The sequence below is a fragment of the Lissotriton vulgaris genome, chromosome 3_2 (genome assembly GCF_964263255.1).
Source record: "Lissotriton vulgaris chromosome 3_2, aLisVul1.2, whole genome shotgun sequence".
NCBI classification, from domain to species: domain Eukaryota; kingdom Metazoa; phylum Chordata; class Amphibia; order Caudata; family Salamandridae; genus Lissotriton; species Lissotriton vulgaris.
Window position 1 is genome coordinate 66,705,091 of NC_141690.1, and position 24,245 is coordinate 66,729,335.

Genomic DNA, 24,245 nt, shown 5'->3' on the forward strand with positions numbered 1-24,245 from the left:
GAAAGGCACAATTACTAGCTTGGTGCAAAATACCCAATGACGGTGTACACTTCCTAATTCCCTTACCTACATCTGGCCACTCTGAGCCTCTGTCACACATAAACACAGAGTCATACTTTCAGCCCTCATTACTTTCTTAAATCTCTCCTGCTTCCCTTTTCCCTAGTACCTCAGCAGCAAAAAGGCTGCTGATGAGCTCCGAGTAAAAAGGCCTTCAATCATGTGATGTCATCACCATCACTATGGGAGTGTTGAAGTGACACACATGCATACCTCCTGCGAGGAATTTGCTGGCAGAGGTAATCATGAGTGTCACTTCACCAAAATGACAGTAATGGCAATATCTGTCATGACGCGCAAGAGAACTACTCGTTCCTTTTACTGAGCAATAAAAACAATAATTTTTGTCATTGAGCAAAGTTTAACTGGATTATTTATTGCCAAACAATTATGTTACTGAGTACATGAAAATCGGCACTAGACAATAAAAGTCATTTTAAAAATACATACTGTGTTTGCTACGACTTTGTGACTTGAAAAATCGAAAATGATTGATTTAGAATACAAAGATTGTCATTTTAATCAATTCATCCCAGTATTGGCCCATTTTTAGGTCGACCTCTGCCACTGCGCTTGCGCATTGCAGATGTCGATCTATTGTAACTGAAACAAACTCTTTGAACTAAGTGCGGATTAGTATTACATGCAGTTCATGTGCCCGTGCACGCGCTTCAGACCCGCCACAGCAATGCAGAGAGCTTCACACTTCAAAGGTTCCCTCCCACCCTTCAGACTTCAGGGATTCAAGCCTGAATTTTCCCCAGTGTGCAATGCCGAGAGCTTGTTGTTTATACCACCATCCTTCAATGCCACATGCCTTGTTTTTTAAAGTTTCCTGCAATACCAAGTGGTCTTTTAGCTACACTTTTTTTTTGCATTCAAGTTCAGAAAGAAAGAGCCTAGCTAGTAATGATTGTACTTGTATTGATCCGACAAGAGACATGCATTTGTATTGTCATTTGCAGTGCTCCCTCATCGGTACTCGAGTCGAAGGCATCATTTACTTAATATTGTATTGTATATTTACTGAATATCTTGAATGTACGTTTTGACCCGTGCAGTTTTTACCCCAGATTTACAGCAACATACAGAAGTCATCTTTTAAGTTTCCTTTTCTTGAACTTGCAGAGTGCGCAAGCACCCGCATCCCTTGTTCTTGTTTGTTTTTGTGATCGCGATCACTAAAATGTAGTGCTTCGGTGTTTTTTCTTGTTTATTTACTGCGGTTCACAGAAATGTGTACAAGAAGTACCCTCTTTCTTCCCGTGCCTGCCCCTAGTGCAATGCCTTCTTGTTTTAAAGGGCAGTCTCTTCGATTGAAAAAAAGTGCACCTCGCAGAAAAATCATTTTTGGCATGATGTTAAAATGAAATGAAACCGTAACGCCTTATAGGCTGTACTCACACAATGTACTTCAGCATCATTGCCGACATTCTGACTTGATAACGATATTGAGGCATGTACGTGACAATGATCAGCCGCGCGGCTTCCAGGGGAGCTGCTAATTGCTTTATTCAGCTGCCCCAGGGAGCGCACAGCCTGGCAGTTTAGCGCTGGCCCGCCGCCTCTGTTATTTACCCTAATGCCTTTGATTCAGTGCTGGTGGGGAGAACGGCGAGGGGGGTGGCGTTACACAGTCGCAGCTTTTTGTGCACCTTCATTTTCTGACCCTCTCTCCCCACTTCCTCTCTTCTCGGCCTTCTCTTCCCCTCCCCCATTCTCCCCCTCCTCCGTACCAATACATTTCCCTTCCTCTCTCCCCTGCTCCTTCCCCTGCCCACTCCCTCACACCCCCGCCACCCCTTCTCATTCCCCACACACCTCTCCTGCCTGCTCGCGCCTAGGAATACGCAAAGTAATTTAAAGCTGTTTGTGGCCTGTAATGCGCTCTCTTTTTATTAACTGCTTTTGCCTCCATGTCACAGTTTAACAATAATCTCTGCACTAATCTCCCTTCTCCCCTTCATCTCACTGCCCTGCTTTCTCAACTATCACTTGTATTGCTCCATCTTTCTATATATCACTTCATCATGTCTCTTTGCTTCCCCTTCTCCTCCTATTCCTCATGTACCTCCACTTCTTCCTTGCTCTCCGGGTTTTTACATCCTCCTCCTCTTTTTATGTCAAGCCAATTTATAAGCGCAAACCTTCAAGTACACGCAGTTAAAAAATTGTCCAGCCCAACTACCACTATTAAACAAAATGTGACTGGTTGCTTTGTGTTCTTTCTAATGTTCTTTCTTTCTAATGATGGAGAAAACAATCCTTGATGGCACAAAATGTTTAGGATAATGAAGATAATACTGTAAATGTTCAAAAGCAAAGTCCGAAACATTGAGTTCCATTATTCAGGAAAACATAAGTGCCGACAGAGACAGCCGAACCTGAACATAAACTGACAGATCTTTGAAGTACCGTCAAGGGCAATTCGGTGGTTCTACGAGTCTCAGCTGTGCACCTCCGTGCCTCATGATGAAGAAATGACCTCTAGAAAATTAAGGCAACACTGATCAACCACTTCTTGTGTAAACATGTCCAATACCAGCTCTGATCATGAGGTGGTTACAGCAGTACTCTGCTTCCTAAAGTGATATCAGACCACCATTCAGTGCTAGAGGTGTACTGTAAACTCTTTCAGGCCATTCCACAGCAACCAGCGAAAAGCACAGTTAACTGGAAGTTAAAAGAAATGGGGGTTCTGCTATATTAAACACAGAGTATATTTACCAAGCCTAAAACTGCATCAGAGAACACACACCGGGGAAAAGCCATACAAATGCAATTAATGTCTGAAGAGCTTTAGTCAATTATCAGGCCTCAAAAAGCATCAGTGAACACACACAGGGGAAAAAACCATATCATTGCAGTGAATGTGGAAGTAGTTTTACGGAATCATCTAAGCTCATGAGTCATCAGCGAACACACACTGTGGAAAAACCATTCAAGTGTAATGAATGTGGGAAGGGCTTTAGATATTTATCATACCTAAATTTGCATCAGAGAACACACACTGGAGAAAAACCATATCATTGCAGTGAATGTGGAAGTAGTTTTAGTCAGTCATCAACATTAAAGGCTCATCAACGAACACACACTGGAGAAAAACCATATCAATGCAGTGAATGTGGAAGTACCTTTAGTGACTCTTCAAAATTAAAGGTTCATCAACGAACACACACTGGAGAAAAACCATATCCTTGCAGTGAATGTCTGAAGAGCTTTAGTCTATTATCAGATCTAAAACGGCATCAGAGAACACACACTGGAGAAAAAACATATTCTTGCAGTGAATGTCTGAAGCGCTTTAGTCTATTATCACAGCTAAAACAGCATCAGAGAACACACACTGGAGAAAAACCATATCAATGCAGTGAATGTAGAAGTAGTTTTAGTTCCTCTTCAGGATTAAGGAATCATCAGCGAACACACACAGGGGAAAACTTATATCAATGCAGTGAATGTGGAAGTAGTTTTAGTTCCTCTTCAGGATTAAGGGTTCATCAACGAACACACACTGGAGAAAAACCATACCATTGCAATGAATGTGGAAGTAGTTTCAGTAGCTCTTCAGGATTTAGGTATCATCAACAAACACACAATGGAGAAAAACAATACCATTGCAGTGAATGTGGAAGTAGTTTTAGGAATTCAGCATCATTAAGGAATCATCAGCGAACACACATGGTGGAAAAACCATTTAAGTGCAGTGAATGTATGAAGAGCTTTTGTCGAGTAATAGACTTAAAATACCATCAGAGAAATCACACAGGGGAAAAACCATACAAGTGCAGTGAATGTGTGAAGAGCTTTAGTCAATCATCACACCTAAAACAGCATCAGAAAACACACACTGGGGAAAAAAAACATACGATTGCAGTGAATGTGGAAATAGCTTTAGAGAATCTTCAGCATTAAGGAATCATCAGCGAACACACACAGGGGAAAAACCATATCCTTGCAGTAAATGTCTGAAGAGCTTTAGTCTATTATCACATTTCATCGGAGGCGGTCGCTCCACCACGCTGCTCTCTGCCCTGCGAGACTGTCTGGTATCGTAGCGCCCACAGCTTGCTAGACTTGTGCCTGCATTAATTAAATTACCGCATTGCTCGTTGTGCCAGTTCGAGTCAGAAGGCTCGATTTAATTGCTGTATTGTTGCGCTGCCCTGCCGAGTTCACGAGCGCTCATTAGCATATTATCGCGGCTCTAGTCTGACATAGCGCTCTGCAACGCTCTGATTGAGTGTGCTGCCTGTGTGTGGGATTTCTGTGCCTGATTGTAACTTGTGCCGGTTCCACTGACCTACAGATCGCGTTCTGTTGCTTATAGTGTGCCCCAACCTGATAGCGCTTTTGGGCTGACTGCCATTTTGTGCCTTGTTGTTGTTTGTGACTCCCTGCCCTGAACTCCGCCCGATCCCGCCTCCCAGCTGCTCCTCCCTCCCACTGTTGGTTAGGCCGCGCTTTTCCATTTGAACACTGTGACCGTCCTGATTTCATCGGAGGCGGTCGCTCCTCCACGCTGCTCCCTGCCCTGCGAGACTGTCTGGTATCGTAGCGCCCACAGCTTGCTAGACTTGTGCCTGCATTAATTAAATTACCGCATTGCTCGTTGTGCCAGAGTCAGAAGGCTCGATTTAATTGCTGTATTGTTACGCTGCCCTGCCGAGTTCACGAGCGCTCATTAGCATATTATTGTGGCGCTAGTCTGACATAGCGCGCTGCAACGCTCTGATTTAATGTGCTGCCTGTGTGTGGGATTTCTGTGCCTGATTGTAACTTGTGCCTGTTCCACTGACCTACAGATCGCGTTCTGTTGCTTATAGTGTGCCCCAACCTGATAGCGCTTTTGGGCTGACTGCCATTTTGTGCCTTGTTGTTGTTTGTGACTCCCTGCCCTGAACTCTGCCCCGCTCCCGCCTCCCAGCTGCTCCTCCCTCCCCCCTCCCCCTCTACTATCCACTTATGACTGATGCATTTTCGCGCAGCGTTCACGTGCAGCGGTCGCGCCCCATTCGCGCCGAAGGTGCGCCAAAGGTAAGCCTGTCTACGCCCGTCCGCGCCTGGACTGCGCCCAGCGCCAGACCCCCTGGTCCCCGCCGTACACAGCCCACTAGATTCACATATGATACCGCAACTCTCCTCGCCGTCAACCCCGGACGCACACCACAATGCTGCAATGCCACCCCAGGACGGACCCACGGCCCATTCGCCTGCCTCTCCTGCAAGTTCAACTGCATCAGGACCCTCACCAAATCCACTTCCTCCAAACAAAGCTCCGACTCTAACCACCTGAAGTGCATCCTACTCAACACCCGCTCGGTCCACAGACAAGCTACTGAGCTCTGGGACCTACTCGACACTGCATCACCGGACATCGCCTTCCTTACAGAAACATGGATGAACACATCATCAGCACCCGACATCGCCATAGCCATCCCTGGCAATTACAAGATCATCCGGAAAGACCGCACCAATCATACAGGAGGAGGCATCGCCATCATCCACAGGAACACCATCAGAATCTCGACCAGCTCCGACGATAACCTTACAACCGCCGAACACCTCCACTTTCAGATCTACACCGACCCTAGAACCACACTTAGAGGCACCCTCATCTACAGGCCTCCAGGTACCCGCAGTCAATTCAGCGATGATATCACAGACTTCATCAGCCCACATGCCCTCGCCTCCGAGAACTACATTCTTTTAGGAGACCTCAACTACCACCTTGAAAACAAACACGATAACAACACCTCCACCCTTCTGGACAACCTGGCCAATCTCGGACTCAAACAACTTGTTGACACCCCCACCCATGTCGCCGGTCACATGCTCGACCCTATCTTCACCTCCAGCAAGCACATCTCCTTCGATCACACCACAGCTCTCCACTGGACGGACCACAGCTGTGTTCACTTCAGCTACAAAACTACCATGATCCACAACCGCCCACAACCTATCCCGCGAAGAAACTGGAACAAAATCACTACCGAGCAACTCCTCACATCACTCAACCAAAACCCTCCCACCCTCTCATCGGACCCAAGTCAAGCGGCCACCAATCTCAAGCAATGGATCACCCACAGTGCTGACGAATTAGCACCCCTGAAAAAGCACCAGATCAAATCAGCCAGCAAAAAGACTCCCTGGTTCAATGATGACCTTAAAAAATCCAAGAAGCTATGCCGCACCCTGGAGAAATCATGGAGAAAAAACCCAACCACCGACAACATCGCCACCCACAAAGCAGCCACCCGCAAACACCACCAACTGATTCGCTCCGCCAAGAAATCAGCATTCAAGGATCGTCTCGACAACAACACTCACAACAGCAAGGAACTCTTCAACATAGTCAAAGAATTCACCAACCCCACCGCAGCATCTAACGACATCACTCCCTCCCAAGACCTCTGCGATGCGTTATCCTCCTTCTTCTACAACAAAATTGCCGACATCCACAACAGCTTCGAGAATTCTCCCAGCGATCAACCCTCCCCACCACTCTCAGATCCTACTCCGCCAACTAACAACCTCAGCGCCTGGAGCCCAATCACCACAGAAGACACCATCCGCCTAATGAACTCAATCCACTCTGGCTCGCCTACCGACCCCTGCCCCCACCACATCTTCAACAAAGCGGACTTCATCATCGCACTCCATCTCTGCGACGTCATCAACTGCTCCTTCAACTCTGCCACCTTCCCAGAAAGCTGGAAACACGCCGAACTCAGCGCCCTTTTGAAGAAACCCACAGCAGACCCCACTGAACTTAAAAACTACCGACCCATATCCCTCCTCCCATTCCCGCCCAAAGTCATTGAGAAAACCGTCAACAGCCAGCTCGCCGCCTTCCTTGAATCCAACAACTCCCTCGATCCCTCACAGTCCGGATTTCGAGCCAAACACAGCACCGAAACGGCCCTCATTGCAGCAACTGACGACATCAGAACACTACTGGATAACGGAGAAACAGCGGCCCTCATTTTACTCGACCTATCCGCCGCTTTCGACACAGTCTGCCACAGCACCCTCATACAACGCCTCAGCAACGTCGGCATAAAAGGAAAAGCCTTAGACTGGATCATCTCGTTCCTAGCTGGGAGAACTCAGAGAGTCCGACTTCCCCCATTCAACTCAGAGGCCACTGAGTCATCTGTGGAGTACCACAAGGATCATCACTCAGTCCCACCCTCTTCAACGTTTACATGAGCCCACTCGCATCCATCGCGCGCCAACACAACCTCAACATCATCTCTTACGCCGACGACACCCAATTAATCCTTTCCCTCACCAAAGACCCTAACACCGCCAAAAACAATCTTCACAAAGGCATGAAAGAAGTACCCGAATGGATGAAACATAGCCGCCTTAAACTCAACTCAGACAAAACAGAGGTACTCATCCTAGGAACTTCCCCCTCTGCCTGGGATGACTCCTGGTGGCCATCCGCCCTGGGCACAGCACCCACACCTACAGACCATGCACGTAACCTTGGCTTCATCCTAGATTCCTCCCTCTCGATGTCCAGACAAGTCAACGCAGTCTCATCCTCCTGCTTCAACGTACTTCGCATTCTCAAAAAGATCTTCCGCTGGATCTCCCTCGAGACAAGAAAGACTGTCACCCACGCACTGGTTACGAGTCGTCTGGACTATGGTAACACACTATACGCCGGAATCACAGCAAAATTACAGAAAAAACTCCAACGCATCCAAAACGCATCAGCGAGACTCATATTGGACATCCCTCGCCAGGATCACATCAACGAACACCTAAAAGACCTCCACTGGCTTCCCGTCAACAAAAGAATTACATTACGTCTTCTCACCCACGCACTCAAGGCCCCTACAATCTAGGACCCGAATGCCTCAACACTCGACTGTCCTTCCACAAACCCACAAAACCAACCCGCCAACTAAGATCGTCCAATCAAGCCCTCGCCGCAGTCCCGCGCATCCGAAAATCCACCATGGGGGGCAGATCCTTCTCCTTCCTGGCTGCCAAGACCTGGAACTCACTCCCCACCCACCTCCGCCTTACTCAAAACCACATCGCCTTCAGAAAAGAACTTAAAACCGGGCTTTTCGACAAATAATGAACCCCTTCCCCAAGCGCCTTGAGACCCTCTGGGTGAGTAGTGCGCTATATAAATTCCCGAACTTGAACTTGAACTTTCTAATGTTTGGAAACTTGCAGCTTTTTATTTTTATGTTTTTTCATTCCCTTTTACAATTTCTCTCCAGCCTCCTTGTGCTCCCATTTTATTCCTCTTTCCTTCTTTCTGCCTTGCTGTCCCCTCCCTTCTTCTCCCACTAACACCTCATATTTCTCTATTTTCTCTCCTCCTCTCAACATTCTGCCTTCCACTCACTTCTGTTGTTCTCTGTCTCTTACTAACGTCCCGTTTACATGCTCCCCTCTCTCCTTCGTTCACTGTGTCATTGCATTTTCTTCTTTATACCTTCATCTCATTCTATCTATCGCCCTCACTCTGTCTAACTATTGCCCTCACTCTATCTGTCTATCCATCACACTCACTCTATCGCCATCACTTTATCTACCTATCGATCGCCCACACTCTATCTCTCTATCTTTCGATCGCCCTCACTTTATCTATCTATCTATCTATCTATCTATCTATCTATCTATCTATCTATCTATCTATCTATCTATCTATCTATCTATCTATCCCCTCGGTATACACCTGTTGCAACGCAACTTTTACAACTACCTACCATTACAACGCAACTTTTACAACGCATACCATTACAACGCATTGCGCTGGGGGGCGCTCTAGGATGGGGAATAAGTTTAATTTACTATCCAACACCTTCCCTAGTGTCCACGGGGACTGGAGTTGGAATAGTAAATTATACTTACCACTATCCAGCACCTCTAAGCGCTATGCGTTGTAATGGTATGCATTGTAATGGTCGCGTTGTAATGGTAGGTAGTTGTAATGGTATGCGTTGTAACGTCATACATCCATCCCCTCACTCTATCTATCTATCTATCTATCTATCTATCTATCTATCTATCTATCTATCTATCTATCTATCTATCTATCTATCTATCTATCTATCTATCTGTCGCCCTCTATCTATCCATCTCCCTCTATCTATCACTCTCCCTCTATCTCTTGCCCTCCCTCTATCTATCTATCTATCTATCTATCACCCTCTCTCCGTCTATCTATCTATCACCCTCCGTCTATCTATCTATTGCACTCACTCTATCTATCGCACTCACTCTATCTATCGCACTCACTCTATCTATCCATCTCACTCACTCTATCTATCTATCACATCACCACAGCATCACTCAGGACCACAACAGCATCACTCAGGGGCACCACAACATCACTATGCGCTACCACAGCATCACTGAACGCCACCGCATCACTCGTCGCCACCACAACATCACTCAGCGCCACCACCTCATCAATGTGTGCAACCATTCAACATCAACTGGTTCAAATATGTTCTCTCAATGTTTCAAGCTTTATTAAAAATGTCACAAAAAGATGGTAATATTTCACTTCTGTTCTTGGATTTTCGTCACAATAAAATACAATGAACATAATCTTCACAAAAGTTATTTACAAAAGTTTAAGCTATTGCAGTTATAAATTACAATAACTTTTATTTAAGTATTCATTATTAAAAAAAATTAAAAGCCATTGTTATTTGTAATATCAATACATCTTAAGTCACGTAAATACAACACATATTGCATTACAAATGCTATAGGTGTCACATTTGCGAAAGTTATATCTATTGGCATTGTAAATGACAAAGCTATTAATTTCGCTATTTTCAAAACCAACACATAAATACAAAAATTGTCATTTACAATAACAATAGCTCAAGCTTTCCTAATGCGAGACCTATTGCATTGCAAATGCTTGTTATAATTGTTGATGAGAATGTTAGTACTGGTCTTAACAAGGAGGTGCATAGGGCAGGCACATCCCCAACCGTCTGACAAGTGTTACTTTAAAGCACATAGGGGTCCCACTCATATCCATCACATAGTTATTGACAGAGTACCGACATATAACTAAAAAACGTCTCTTGGCAGTAAAGTACTGATCAGTAGAAAGGAAGCCTAAATTAACTGTAAAAAAAAGCAAGTTTTTAACATTTTCTCGCATTTGAGGAGATTTTTTTCATCCTTGACCAACTGAGGAAGTTTATTCCAGAGAGTGTCACTCTGGCGTCTAAAATACTTGCCACCAAATAAAATGAGCTTAAAATTAGGAATCTCCAAGAGTTATGAGATACAGAACATGGCCTATGAAAGGGTTCATACTGGGTAAAATTCATGGCTAAAACTATGATTTTAAATTGTGTATTTGTATAAAATATGTATAGGGCTAATCCTCTTCTTTCGGGAAACAAATCCTTGTGCTAACCTGGGCATATTTGTACAAAAAAAATGGTTGTGGCTGCAGTGTTCTGAATATGTAGAGTTTCGCACCGTTTTTAGCTCTGGTTTAAAAAAAGCTCGCTTTATCAGTCAATGAGTGAATTAAAAGATGTGTTATTTGGAAATAAAATAATGGAAAAATACACTGTAGGGTACAGAGTTATAAAAAATGTTTTAGATACACCTGTAGCACCCCCATCTAAGGAAGAGTTCATAACCAGAGGAGTATCAAGATTCCACACTTGGTAAACCAGACCAGGACAAGTGTTGATCGACTGTGGCCATAAGAGGTTGTCACAGATACTAGGAGAATAGCAAGCGAGTATGAATTCCGATTTGAACCAATTATAAGAGGTGGTACTGAGACATCCAATTCCAGCAATTGCCCTAAGATCACAGACGTAATACTCTAATATTGTCTTGACCATTTCTAATGTTTATAAGAAGCTAGCTACCATCTGTATACATGTAAAAGTTCAACCTATCCCTTGAATCAGACAAACCAGTGGGCCCAAGCATAGGTTGAACAAGAGGGGAGATACTGAGGAACCCTGAAGAAGTCCCCCAAAGAATATATGACATTACAACGCCTACCATTATAATGCATACTTTTACATCATAGTTTTTACAATGCAAATACCATAAGAACACATGTTTTTACATCACAAACCATTACAAAGTAAATTCATAGAGTTGAATTAAAAGTACCATTACATCGCAAACCATTACCACACATACTAATACAACGCATGCCATTACAAAGCATAATAAGTCTCCAATATAAAATTTAAAAATTTGGGGTATTTTTTTCTTTCACCAATACATGCAAGCGTTTTGGGTGCTGTAGTGCATTAACACCCAGGTATTAATTTTAATACTCAATTGTTAATTAAAATACTAAAATATTCAAACACATAGGCATTAATAACTTTCTTAATTTTCCAAAAATTGGTTTGACAGTTAAAAAAATGTATTTAAAGCATATGTAAAAACATCCTTTTAAAAAATACATGCTACAATTTGTGTCATAAACATAATGTACATACAAAGCACAGAAAGCATAGAAAACGGGTGTCCTTCAACTATTTCCATTACAGCACCTGACCTATCATCCACTCAAAACGGCTGACATTCTAGAATGGAACATATAAACCAACATTTTACACTGCACATAATAAATATACATTCTGTCAGGTTCTGATTCACGAGAAAAAATAGTTTCCAAAACATATTTTTTTTCAAATTCTCGTTTACCCCTAAAAAACGTATAAAAGAAACTGCCTATCATTTTGTTCTCACTAGTGCACTGACTTACATGGTGACTACACGCAGAAGAAGTAAAAGGAGACTTGAAAAGACTTTCAAGTCGTACACTGCCATCTACTGGCAGAAGTAAGTGTATGTTTAACACAAAACACCTTCAGAATGAAAACATATATATCAAGTAATTAAAAAATGTTTTCAATTATTTGCAGCACTTCAAAATCAGCCCCAAGTCGACTACAGTCATTCGGAATCTATATTTCCATTTAAAAGTAAGTGCATATCAAATTACGTTTTTTAATTACAAAAAAAGACCAAAAACAAAAATACCACCAGGTAATTGACTCAGGGAAGGGGCTGGACAGTGGTGGGCGGGGTTCTAAATTTCTATTCTAACTCCACCAAGTGATTATGTATGGGAAGGTGCTGGACAGTGGTGAGGGGCAAAATTTCTATTCTAACTCCGTCAAGTGATTGCCACGGGGAGGGTGCGGGACAGTGGTGACAGGCTAAATTGCTATTCTAACTCCGAAAGGTGATTGACACAGGTAAGGTGCTGGAGAGAGGGGGGCTAAATTACTATTCTAACTCAACCAAGTGATTGCCTCAGGTAAGGTGCTGGACGGTGGTGGGGGTCTAAATTACTATTCTAACTTTCCCAAGTGAATGCCTCAGGGATGGTGCTGGAGAATGGTGGCTGGCCAAATTAATAACTCCAACAGGTGATTGACTCAGGGAAGGTGCTGGACAGAGGTGGGGTTCCTAAATTTCTATTTTAACTCTGCCAAGAGAATGTCTCAGAGAAGGTGCTGGACAGTGGTGGAAGGCTAAATTACTATTCTAACTCTACCAAGTGATTGCCTCAGGGAAGGTGCTGGACAGAGGTGGGGGTAAATTACTATTCCTACTCCACCAATTGATTGCCTCAGGGAAGGTGATGGACAGTGGTGGGGGTAAATTACTATTCTAACGCCGCCAAGTGATTGCCTCAGGGAAGGTGCTGGACAGTCGTTGACAGCTATAGTACTACTCTAACTCCAACATGTGATTGACTCAGGGAAACTGCTGGACAGTGGTGGGGGGGACTAAATTACTATTTTAACTGTGTCAAGTGATTGCCTCAGGAAAGGTGCTAGACAGTGGTGGGGGGCAAAATTACTATTCTAACTCCTCCAAGTGATTGCCTCAGGCAGGGTGCTAGACTGTGGTGGCGGGCTAAATTATTATTCTAACTTCGCCAGGTGATTGACTGAGGGAAGGTGCTGGACAGAGGGAGGGGTAAATTACTAATTACTATTCTAATTCCGCCAAGTGATTGCCTCAGGGAAGGTCCTGGACAGTAATGGGGGGCTAAATTATTATTCTAACTCCACCAAGTGAATGTCTCAGGGAAGGTGCTGGACAGTTGTGGGGGGCTTAATTAGTATTGTAACTACACCTGGTGATTGACTCAGGGAAGGTGCTAGACAGTGGTGGGGTGCAAAATTACTATTCTACCTCCGCCAGGTGATTGCCCTAGGAAAGGTGCTGGACAGTGGTGGGGGGCTAAATTCCTATTCTAACTTCACCAGGTGATTGTCTCAGGGAAGGCGCTGGACAGTGGTGGGGGGCAAAATTACTATTCTAACTCTGCCAAGTGATTGCCTCAGGGAAGGTGCTGGACAGCAGTGGGGGACAAAATTACTATTCTAACAGGTAAAGGTGCTTGACTCTTGGAAAGTGAAAAAAAGAATGGAATCAGCACCCATCAAATCACATACATTATTTTTCAATTAGATTAAACACAAATTGTACTCGATGACTTCAAAGAAACGTGTCTGGTCCAAGTTGTTCTTTACAAAAATACTTGTTGTTTTTATTGAAAGATAGACAAAATCATTTTAATCCAATTTTCATAAAATCCATTACACCTTTTAGCCAAGGCGTTTCGTCTACGAAGAGATTTCTTCAGTGCTCTAGTTATTAATGATCTGCTGTATCTAAGAATCCAATGGTATGCTTATTTCTATGAGCAACATTTTTTAAAATATTTCTCAACGTCGGTTATGGCTTGGAAGTGTTGGTCTCTAGAAAATAAAATCTTGTTTCTAAGGATCCAATGGTAATCAGGCGCGTGAAGAGGTAACTTGTCAATAATCTTAAAAAGATGTTGATTCAAGTCACATCATCAATAAATGGCAGGGTGGCCCGCAAAACTAATCGATGCTCGTGTAAAGAAACCATCATCTTTTTAAGACATGTTTCTTTGACGTCGTCGAGTACAATTTATGTTTAATCTAATTGAGAAATAATGTATGTGATTTGATGGGTGCTGATTCCATTCTTTTTTCATGTTCTTTGGGACTTTGTCCCAATAGGAAGTGTAGAGGGGTGCACTTTCTGGTTGTCAAGCGCCATCATCTAACCACTGACCTATATTAAGTGTCAGGTGCGGTACTCTTTGCCTAACCTCTGTTGTTGCTACTTTTTATGACTCTTGGCAAGTGTTGAAAAGTGATGATATACAAAATGCAAGTTAATTGACATTTGTTTCTTCTAACAAAATATTCATTTTAAAGTTGACCATATAATCAATAAACTTTTTTTTCACAGGTTTACTTTTTCATCAAAAACAACCATTGAAGAATAACCAGCAGCTGAACTTCAACAAAACCTCTCCAGCACTAACTAAAAAATCAAAATGCCTTTCACATGTGAATTATTTGGAAACCCTCAAGAAACAGCCAAAACTAACTAGCCCAATTCCCATAAGTTCTAAAAATAGAGTTAAACAAAAAACACTTTAAAAGCCAAATAACAAATTGCAAAAGCAGACTAACCAGAGATCATTTAAAAAAAATCTGTAAATCTCAGCTTTATATTTCAGACAAACCACACAACAACCAGAACTGAGATAATCGAAATCAACCCAACCACCAGTAAAAAGTCGAAAACCATCAACAGGACAAGCAAATAAACAAGAAATACCTTAAAAAGGTGAGAACAATTACAAAAAAATCTATAAAATCTATAAAAGCATAATATTCTTTTTGCGGGACTCAACTACATAACAAAACCATACAATCTTAGCATGCATAATAAAAGACAAACAATCTAATAAACAGCATGTTAATTCACAATGCAATAGGCAATCAATAAACAGTCAACCTAAATGTATTATTTCACAGGATGCAATCAATAAAAAATGTCATAACTTAAATATTTTTTTGCAGATAAAAAACAAGATGGCCACTGGAAGACAAGCAACATACCTGAAACCCAACAGAGGCAATAGGTTATTAAAGTACAAATGGCTACATTTATTGTAAGGAGAGATTAACTAAGCTCAGGTGTCATTGAAGGTGTGTGCAATATTACTCATCCCATTGCACAGGCAGAGCGGTTACTCTTGGTGACACTGTTGAAAGGACCACAGGGCATAACCACTCTGCCTCTGCAAAGGAGATTGAGATTAGAGAAATCATAAATCAAATGAAAGACCTTGCATCCACCTCCAATTAATGCCTCCAATGTACCATGTGGCTCAGTTTTGAGGGAGGTATCCCAAAACATTCCTATGCATGTAGCAAGTTGTATGCCCAGAATCCCAAACTCACACAGAACTATAAATCATAAAAAATAGGCAAGTAACACCCTACGTGTAACACCCCAAACATACTCTGATATTAACATTCCTCCTGAACTAACTGTCACTGTTAATAATGAAACCTTTCTTTTGCATGATAACACAAACCCTCAGAAAAGAATATTAATATTTAGCACAACCCATAACCTCATGAAATTAGAGAGTAGTAATATTTGGATGATGTTTGGCACTTTTACACCCCATCCATTCACCCAAATATACACTATTCATGCCAATATTAATAGCACAATAGTACCTTTAGTGTACAGTTTGCTCCCAGACAAGCAAACTTCAACATAAACTGAATTTTTATCATTGGTAAAAGCTAAAACCTTGAACAAAAGTCCTAGAAAAGTGTTAACTGACTTTGAATTACCCATGATCAAACAACATCACCAAAATGTATCCAGAAACCCAAATTGAAGGATTTTTTTTCACTTTTCACAGGCATATTGGAGAAAAATTAAAAAAAACATCCTTAGTTGAGGATTACATATCAAACAGTAAACTCCAATTCATGTTTAAAAAAAACATAACAACCCTTTGCTTTGTTCCTCCAGACTGTGTAGATGAATGCTACACATCTATTAATGAATCTGAATATTTTACTACAAACAGTGAAAATTTGACACCCCTTCTAAATTATTTTGAGGACACATGGATTGGTCATCTAAGCAGGTTAGGTCGCAAGAGAAAGCCAATATTTCATGTGCAGTGGTGGAACTGTACACGACCTGCTTAGAGAGAGGAGCAAAAACAAACAATGCAGTAGAGGCATGTCATAACTCCTTCAACAAATCTATTGGAAAACCTCACCCATATTTTGGAAATTTTGAAGAAGGAGCAAAGTTTCCAAGAAATGAGAATAGCGCAATCGTTGACTGATAGTCTGAACCCTGGAATTTTCAAAGAGAACAACAAAAATGTCAGTGTGAGTATTGGGTTAAATTCAATAATTTTCGTTGACGTGGGCTTCAAACTACCTAGAAAATATTGCACACATCCTACATTTCTAGCCTACCCTTACCCCTATTCAACCTTACCTGCCTGTTTTGAAAATCATTTTTACTAATTCAATTGCAATTTTTTAAAAATACATTTTAAATTAAAATTAAATCTCTGGTTTCCTACATTAATTTGTTGTCTTTCTTAGGCTCTTGGACTTAAGTAAAATCCCACATTTCACCAAAAGTCTTGTGCAGTCCGTAAATCCAGAGAAAGTAATCCAAAAACAATGTTGAAATTCAAAACCAGAGACATACTTTAGAAAATAGACTACAGCAGAGTTCTTCAATCTGTGGGGAGCGCCCCCCTGGGGGGGCGCGCCACCGTCTCAGGGGGGGCTCGTAGTCCGCCGTAAATCTCACCTTTGTCCTCTTCTGATTAAAGTAACAGACGGCAGAGTGAAGCTGCAGGGGCCCGAAGAAGGGGTGAAAACTATTAAAGCCTCATTAACAATGCGAGATTTCTCTTTCAGCCATGTAATCGCCGTAAAGGGACTAAGCACAGGTGTAAATGAAATGTAATTATAGTGGGAGGGTACAGCACTGATAAAGGTTTTAAACTGCCCTTCTGAAGACAAAGGTGAACCATATGGTTGGAGAGGGGATAGAGCCGCTTATATATCTGAAAACAAATGCGTGCAGGGCCTCTGTTCATCTCTGCAGCGTGCGGGCTCTGTTTCATATCAAAATGCAAGTAATCTCATAACGTGTTGGAGAGGCCTCCTGGGGAGTCGTTGAGCATATCTTTCCTGAGAAGTTTGCATGGAGTGCAGGTTTCAGCTTTAGGCCAAATTTCACTGCGCATCTTTATTTTTCTTGTTTTATTTAATTTGCGCAGGCCTGCTTGGCAACACCCCTGACAGTTATTTTTTTTTCTTGTGCCTCAGTCATGATCATTTTCAGAGCTGCAGCCTGTCTGCCCTGTAACAGCTGAGAACTGTACATTACATAGCAGTCTGTCTTCTCACTGACAGTAAGCTGTGTTAGTAGTTGCCTGCACTAACCTGTTTTGGGTCAGGTATCTGTGAGAGCCACTGTGGTGCTTGCCAACGTAACTTTTCAGCGCGCAAAGCAACACAGAGTCAGAAGAGCATGCCGGGTAGCTCTGTGTGAAAGGCTGCAACTGGTGTGATGGGGCCTCCAGCGGGGCTTGGCAGGCAGTGGGCAATATTCAGGACCGGGGTGCACCGCACAGTAATACAGCTGTGGTTTATGATGTGACTCATCTTAGAGTTCCTTGTTGCTCACATGGGTGTCATTTCTGATATGTATGTTTCCCTCGTCTTCACTGCTTGAGTTTGCCTGCGAGAAATTGTCACTCATAGTCCTTGAAATGGCACTCATAATTACACTGAAATTAAGAAAATGTCTCACATAGCAATCTGAAACCTTGGCAGCTATGTTTGGGGGGGGGGGCTATCCTGGTTAATTCCTACAGCTGAAATGCTTTAGCTGCAGTGGGAGGCAAGGAGCCCCCTTTTCTAAAACTGAAAGCATCTATTTTGCAACTATTTACTGCAAGTGTCTGGGAATGTACCCTGCATTCAGACAACTTGCTCCTCATTCTTGCCCTTCATTTCATGCTCACCCTGCACTCGCAGCGATAACAATTCCCTCATACTGACCCCCATGCACTCACACCATTCAACCTGCACTCAGTGATCACGCTGCTCTCACAATGCACTTGCGCGGTTTTCCCTGTACCTCAACCTGCAGCCACACAAGCACACTACCCACCCTGCACTCATGTTACACTTCACTCACCTGTCCCCCTCACTGCTCAATCTGCAATCTCACTTAAACAAACCCATCACTAACCGTGCATTAATTAGTCCCACTCTGCACTAACATGCACACCCAAATTCATATGGTCACCTCACCCACCCTGCAGTCACTCCACTTACCCTACTCTCACACTGTCGCATACCTCACTGTGCACTCACATGAGCACTCCTGCCACCCTCACAGCACAGAGGGTTAATGTGCCTGCTACAAAGAAGGTGTAACATGCAGATCAAAGAACTGAGGGGCATATGCTCAAGGAAGTTGCGGAGTGAGGTGTTTAGTAGTCATGGGTTAAAGCCTCTCTTCGCCACTTCAGAAACGGAAGGCTGCACCATATTTACAACAATATGGTGCAGCCTTGCGTTTCCCCTGCGCTGGCGCTATGCTTATCAGTGTAGTGCCAACGCAGACACCATTGCACCATAGTTCAAGGGTGTCTGGGTGCAGGGAAAATATTGTTTATGTTCAGGAGGGGGACCTTCCTGTACATAAACAATCTTTAAATGCCATTTGTCTCACTTCCATGTGTGCTGCTTAATGCAGCACACACAGAATTCACAAAATTGATTTTTTTTTAAAAGAGTACAAATACAAGGCATTTTGCTTTTTTCATGTGTGCTGCACAAGGCAGCACACATGGATGAATGAAAAATGAGGAGAAATAATGCATTTCTCCTACTTTCACCAGCTTAAGACCAGGTTTTCCCTGTTCTTAATTTTAACGCTGCCTCACTTTTACGCTGCCCTTGTAAATAGGGCGCAACATCAAAATCAGTGCCTGTTGCAGTGGAACACCCACTGCAACACCCACTGCCCACCATTTCACGCTAAGCATAGTATGAAAGAGGGCCGTATTTACAAGGCAGCGTTAAGCCAAGTTAAGTGGCTTAACTCTGCCGTGTAAATACGGCAATGCCCCTATCACCACCACAACGTTGTAAAAAGTGATGGTGTGGTGTCTATAGGTGCTTGTACATATGCCCCTGAGTATGATGAAACTATGAGTAGCACTATAAAAAAAATTATATGTTTGCCACAAAGGTGCTATAGAGAGATGGGGTGCATTGTTGGTGAGTGGTAGTGAGGGAATTCATGGAGAAGGAGGAAACACTCATTGTTTTGAACATTATTTGCCGGATATGGCCAGGGATATGCGGGTGGCGGTCAATTATGTAGTGTACCAGATTCCAGAAATTTCTGTCGGGTGGTGGGGGGGGGCCGACATTTACAAAAATTCAGCTGGGGGGGCTCAACCTTCAAAAGTTTGAAGACCTCTGGACTACAGTGTGGCATAGCCATATTGTACAGCTAAATTGCTGCTGCAAACAATACTGTATCCACCTAAAAAATGCATCCCCAAAAAATTAGGTTTTGGGCAAAATTTGCAAAGAGTAAGCCATTGATGCAATCCCCTATCCACAGTAATCAACCATATCGCAAAAATCCATTCAGCAAATCTTTTATAATGTCATCTGTGTTCTTGAACCTTCCATCTAGACGAAAAAATGCGACACATTTTAAAAAGATTGCTTTCTTTATACTTTGGATTTTTTTTTTTAAATCCTTCTTTTAAAAAAATGTCTTTTAAAAAGATGTCTTAAGCCAAAAGTGTCAAGAAAGTAATCGACCCGACGTGGGCCTACAACGGCTACCTGCATAGGAATGAAAATATGGGTTAAAACATTCAAAACATACAAAAAAACGACTATCCTAGTTCTAACTGAATATAGATTGGTAACAACGCACTCAATTTTATCGCATGCCATTACAATGACCGCATTGTTAGTGCAGAATACCTTTAAATCGCAAGTTATTACAACGACTTGCTGTAGGGGGCGCGCTGGACTTAGGAATAGTATTGTTTACTAGTTCCTGCTATCCGATCTTGATCTTGACGCTCCACCGACTGTGGAAGGTTACGTACACCGGCAGCGACATCTGTATTAGTCAAAAAGAAAAAAGGACATTTTCTCCCATTGATTTTAATAGAAAACCGTGGGCAAAACCTAAAAGAAAATTTAAAAAAATATGTACAATACAGTTGCAATCTTGATTTTTTTAATAATAAAAATTGAAATGTATTTTTATATTTTTATTAACATTTAAATTGACTGTCTTATATTTTTAAAAAAGAAATAAACTTTTTAAAAAATCATTTTGAGTTGTCTTTATTACATATTATCTATATTTTATATTTTTATTAATCTTAAATAGCTAAATAGATTTACGCTGACTTAAGCATGGTTACATATTATTAATTATTCTATTAACTATTCTTTTGCTTTTAACTCTTTAAATATATCAAAAATATATTATAAATGAATACCCAAGTATTAAAATGAATACCTGGGTATTCATACACTCCCCACCCATAACCCCTGGTTCCCTTGCATCTCATCTCAGGGGGTGATTGTCAATCCCTTCTATTTAAATTTTTTTTGTTTGTTTATTATATTAGAAATTACTTTAAAAAAATACACCAGTAGAAATGAATACTCAGGTATTTATATTGATACCTGGTTATTAATACACTACCCCACTCAAAACCCCTGTTTCCCTTGCATCCAGTCCCAGGGATTGGTTGTCAACCCCACTTTAAAAAGAATTAAAATATTTTGTAAAATTAAATACATTTTGCTATATTATTTAATTTCTAAATTACTCAAGTAGTAATAACAATTAATATACACATATTAAAATAAACACCTGTGTACTGATACACCCCTCATCCATAACACCTGATACCCAAGCATCCAGTCTCAGGGATAAGTGTCATTCCTTTCATTTGTAAAAAAAATCTATTTTCAGTAAGATTTAATGCTCAAGTATTAAAATTAATAACTGAGTATTAATACACTGCCCCACCCAAACCCCCTGTTTCCCTAGCATCCCGTCCCAGGGGATGGGTGTCAATTCCAATTATATTTAATTTTAAATTTTAAAAAAGTAGAAATAATTTTAAAAAGTACTCATATTATTAAAAATGTTTACATTATCATTAAATGTAATACCTGGGGATCAAAACACGACCCCACCCAAAACCCCTGTTACCCTAGCATCCTGTCCCTGGGAAAGGGTGTCAATTCCTTTTAAATATAATGTAAAATATTTTAAATAAGCATATTTTTTAAAACACTCAACTAATTTAAAACATTAGTACCCAAGTATTAAAATTAATACATGGGTATTAAAACACCACCCAAACCAAAAATTAAAGACTTCTAAAAAATAATATTTATAAAAATAAAAATGTACCTAAAAAATGTGTTGTAATGGTATGCATTGTAATGACACTTGCGATGTAATGCCTGCGTTATAAGGCATTACGATGTAATGTCTGTGTTGTAATGGAATTCCCCCCCCCCCCCCCCCCCAAAGACAGGTATAGCACTGGGGAGTACATGCTCGGCTGAACCACCTGGACTCTATTTAAAAGGACGGAATGGTTCTACCGAAGATCTGAGCCACTGATGGTATTTTCAGACAAGCAGTGGAAGTGAGTCTCGTCTCAGCGACGGTTGACAGACCAGTGTACGACACCACCTTTGTCTCCCATTATTTTAAGTTTGTTCAAAACCGACACCACTACCACATCAAAGAAGTCAAGGGCAACTTTTTGGCAGGCAGAATAGCAAAATCCAACAACAGCAAAGAAATCTTTGCTATTGTCCGTAGCTTTATGTCACCGGCGGCAGAACTTTCCACCGCGCCCATTTCCTCCCAATGGTGCGATGAGTTATCCACCTTCTTCATTGCAAAGATCCATAAAATTCAGGCTAGTTTAAGAACCACACCCCCTGTGCAACACTCCCCCGTCTTGCCTCTTGCCCGGTGCATCAATTCTCCTAGCCAGCTCTTTTCGCACTTCTCTTTGGCAGAAAGAAGGGATGTTTTAGCCATTTTGAAATCATTAAAATCAGGCCCGCTGGCGGACCCTTGTCCCACGAGGGTTCTGAGTGGGGTGGCGGAGATAATCTCTCCTGCGGTGGGGGTGCCGCTTAATGATTCACTCCAATCGGGCAGAGTGCCCCAGCAATGAAAACACGCCAAACTCCTCCCTCTCCTCAAGAAGCCCCCAGCAGATCCCTCCCTTCTGTCTAACTACCGCTCCATCTCTCTTCTTCCGGCCTTAGCTAAGGTGTGCGAAAAGGTGGCCTTTAAACAGCTGGAGAACTTAGTTGAATCTTCTGGTGCTCTGCACCCGGCTCAATCCGGGTTTAGGACATCTTTTAGTACCGAGACAGCATTGGTGGAGATTACGGAGGCTATTAGAGAGTGCCTGGACGTGGGCAGCAGGGCGGCGCTGATTTTGTTGGACCTCTCTGCCGCGTTCGACACGGTACCCCACCTACAGCTTCTCTCCAGGCTGTCTGATATCGGCATTACAGATATGGCTTTCTTGGACAACCGCTCCCAACAGGTGTGGATGCCCCCTTTCTCCTCGTCTACCAGTCTAGTGGCCACTGGGGTTCCACAGGGGTCAACGTTGAGCTCCCTCCTTTTCAACATATATCTCACCCCCTTGATCTATCTGGCAGAGAAGCTGGGTGCCAAAATTATGGCTTACGCCGATGACACCCAGCTCCTCTTTACCTGGAAGGGTGACGATCTCCAAACTGATGTGGCCCAGCGATGCCTGTCTTCTGTATTTGCTTGGTTGACTCAGGCAAGCCTCAAATGCAATGAAGATAAATCCCAGATACTCCTCTACGGCCAATTCCCTCCGGCTTTTAGAGAATCCCTCTGGCCCGCTGGGTTCCCCTGCCCTAGTGGGGATTGTGGTGTCGCCAAGAACCTGGGAATCTGGTTCAGAGCCAACCTGGGCTTCCGTGAACAGATTAAGCGACTCTCAGGGACGTGCTTTGGCACGCTCAAAGCCCTAAGGAGGTTTTTTCCCCTGCTCCCCCGCTCTGCCAGGGAGACGGTGGCCAGGGCACTCATTCTATCGCGTCTTGATTACTCTAATGCCCTGTACATCAGCATCCCCGGGTATCTCCTGGGGAAGCTGCAGGTTATTAAGAATGCAGCTGTCAGGCTCCTGTTTAACATCCCGAGGAGACTGAGCGTACGTAAGCAGATCAACAACTTGCACTGGCTTCCTGTGGCTCAGCGAGTACGCTTTAAAACTCTGACCCTGACACATAAAGCTCTACATGGTCCATGCCCCTCCTATATGAGCTCTAGGTTTGCTTTTTACCTTCCCAATCACCCTCTCCGCTCTGCCTTCCAAAGACGGTTGGTAATTCCCAGGTTTCGACGAGCACGACTTGGGGGACAGTCTTTTGTGGTTAAGGCTACCACCATGTGGAATGCTCTGCATAATGCTCTGTGACATACAAAGTAACTAGCTACTTTTAAAAAGCTCCTCAAAACTCATCTGTTCAAGGAATCTGTGTAGCCTTTCTGTCTTTTCTGTCACTGACCTCCCTCCGCGCCAGGACACTCTTTAGTAGCAGTGCGCGATACAAATCTCTATATAACATAACATAACAATGCCTCCACAATCAGAAAAAAATCCAGTGTGTCTATTATACAGTAACAGATTACTTTTGAAAAAGCTCTAGAGTTGGAGAGTGAAAACTATCTCCATGAGCTGGGCGATAGAAGGCTAGTAGTGAAATTGGATGAAAGTTAGACCGCTCTGAAGGTCTGAGAGTGCTGACATCGATTAAGAGCCTTTCCAAAGCAGGAAGACAGCATGTAAACATTGAAGAATTCATGACAGTAGGTATTATGGGACTAATTGTACTCACTAACTTCTATGTGAAAGGTAAGTAAATTTCCATAAAACTAATCACGAATTATATGTTTTGTACGGATTGCATTATATTTATTCCATCAATCAATGGGGAATTTATATAGCGCGGCTACTCAACCGTAATGGTCTTAAGGCGCTTCAGGCGATTCAGGTGTTTCGTAAAACGCTGGTTGCCCATTTACAGTAATTTATCGAAGCAGCTCTGTACAAGGAGAAACAAGGGCAAAGCAAAACGGTGGAACATGTTAACGAGTGGGCTGTTAGAGCCTGGCAGCCTGAGGCGAACACCAGCCTCCCTCATTCCTTGATCGCAGATCCT